The sequence below is a fragment of the Kryptolebias marmoratus genome, linkage group LG12 (assembly GCF_001649575.2).
Source record: "Kryptolebias marmoratus isolate JLee-2015 linkage group LG12, ASM164957v2, whole genome shotgun sequence".
NCBI classification, from domain to species: domain Eukaryota; kingdom Metazoa; phylum Chordata; class Actinopteri; order Cyprinodontiformes; family Rivulidae; genus Kryptolebias; species Kryptolebias marmoratus.
This window is the reverse complement of record NC_051441.1, coordinates 7931876-7934022: the sequence shown is the minus strand read 5'-3', so window position 1 is coordinate 7934022 and position 2147 is coordinate 7931876. Positions and strand designations below refer to the sequence as shown.

The 2147-nt window shown below is 35.9% G+C and overlaps 1 long non-coding RNA gene across 1 annotated transcript; it reads left to right on the top strand.

The window, feature by feature from the left end:
* Window positions 1–6: 6 nt before the first annotated feature.
* On the top strand, window positions 7–545 carry LOC108229384. Its single transcript, XR_001808296.3, has 2 exons — window positions 7–205; window positions 418–545. It is a non-coding gene; the product is annotated as an uncharacterized LOC108229384 (long non-coding RNA).
* The last annotated feature ends 1602 nt before the right edge of the window (window positions 546–2147 follow it).

Genomic DNA, 2147 nt, shown 5'->3' with positions numbered 1-2147 from the left:
GGTAATGGCATTATAAAACCTGACTTTCATATGAAAATGTAACACATCATACTGTATTCTAAATACTTTACAGGAGGAGCAGGCCAACACCCACATGTCCAGGCTGAGGAAGGTCCAGCATGAGATGGAGGAGGCTCAGGAGCGTGCTGACATCGCTGAGTCCCAGGTCAACAAGCTCAGAGCCAAGAGCCGAGACAGTGGAAAGGTAAACATTTTTTTCATCTGCAAAAGTTTAAGCTAAAATTTTAAGTGTTTGCAGCCTTCTTTAATGAAATCAAGATGTGCCAATCCATGTACTGTATTGCACTGTATTCTTCTCTAGGTTGGATGAAAGCATTTATGCCACATCTTTATAAAAAGGTAATATCTCAAACATTATTTCAAACCAGTAAGTTTTTTTCTTGTCTTGTTTTTCAGGGTGAGGCTGCTGAATAAGTGACCACAACTAAATGAAGCTGTTCAACAAAATTCATAAAATATGAATCAACTGTTGAATTATTTTTCCATTGTACTACTTCAATAAAAAAGCATTCGCACGAAATGAATTTCAGCATAGTTCTTCAAATGATATCAATTTTAATCAGACAAATGTGTACAACACCAGAGTTTCACAATTGGAGGTAAAGCCCAGTTTTGAAATCCATACTGAATATTTTAATAACCAATAGCCACAAATTTTGAAAATACAAGCATTTTCTCCAAGTCCTTTGATTTCAAAAATACACAAAACAAGACTTTGCAATCCCATTGTAAATTTTATGCTATATAATTTCATTTACTCCTCCTGAAAGAAATGAATGTTTCTAAACTTTAAAATAACATAATGAGTTTGTTCAATGTTAAGCAACAAATCTATTTTTTTGATATTTATTTAACAATACCAAAGAAGCTGCAAAGGTTTCTGACAAGTACTTGTTGTGTACTATATGTGACAACAATCTCCTTTTTTCTCAATACAATGGGGTAGGGTTGCATGACAAACTCTTTTTTACAATAAATAAATAATGTAAAGACCTAGTATTCCTTGAAAGAATGCCTACTGCCTCCTCCTTTCATGACAGACTTTTAATTCAAGATGGCCCTCATAGAAATCTGCTACAGCCACATCTTGAAAGATGTATTAATGGTTGGAATATGTGTTTGGATGACTCTCAGCTACTATCACACAATATTTTACCTTAGCTTTTGTAAAACTGACTGAGTACTAGCCATTTTTGTTTTGGCCAATGTCAATTAGCTGCAGCAGCCAACTAGACTTGGAATGACTTCAAAATTTAATTAGTTGTTTATCTATAATTACTTTTCCTTAAAATTGGTCTTGTGGTTTACAAGATATTTTGCTAACAGAGAAACAGGGTTGATGATGTTTAAAGCAAAGGTTTTAACTAAAGAGCTTGTGCGATGTTTAGAGCTCAGAGTAACTGTGAGATGACTTTCAGCTAGTACCATACCAAATTTTAGCCCAATAACTGTGAAATTGGCTGAGTTATAGCATTGTGTTACAGCATCTGGTGTTTCATAAGTGGCTGTGGTGGCCATTCTAAATTGAGTTGACTCCAATATATAGATAAGTCTTCCAAAAGCACATAGTAAAATATGTTTTGGTCTAATGAACCTGAGGATGAACTTTTTGGCCATAATTCCTAAAGGTCTGTTTAGCGCAGGAACGTAAATTACAAAAAACACAAAAAAACAACAACATTGAACTCACAGTGACACAACATGGTAGTGGAAGCATTGTGCTCTGGGGTTGCCAGGACAAAGCATAGATGCAACAATGACCAACTAGAGATGAATGCAGGGAACCGAATATATGGGCTGGGACTATATTTGGATAGGAGGGAGCAGGTGAGGATGGGTGTGGCAGGACTGAGGAGCAGAAACTGACAGGGGAAAATTACTAAGAGTGGCAGGGAACACAGGAAGGCACAGGGAGCAAGATAAACAAGAAAAACATCACAAGAAAAACACAAGGAACGTAAGAGTCAAAAAAATACAGAAACATGACCACAAAGAAACACTATGTGGCATGTTTATAAACTTCTTCCTAATCAGACAGAAAGCTGTAATTAAATTAGAAAGTGCTTCAACAAAGTATTAATTTAAGGGTTTGCACACTTATATAAACACTTCATTGTACCCCCCCC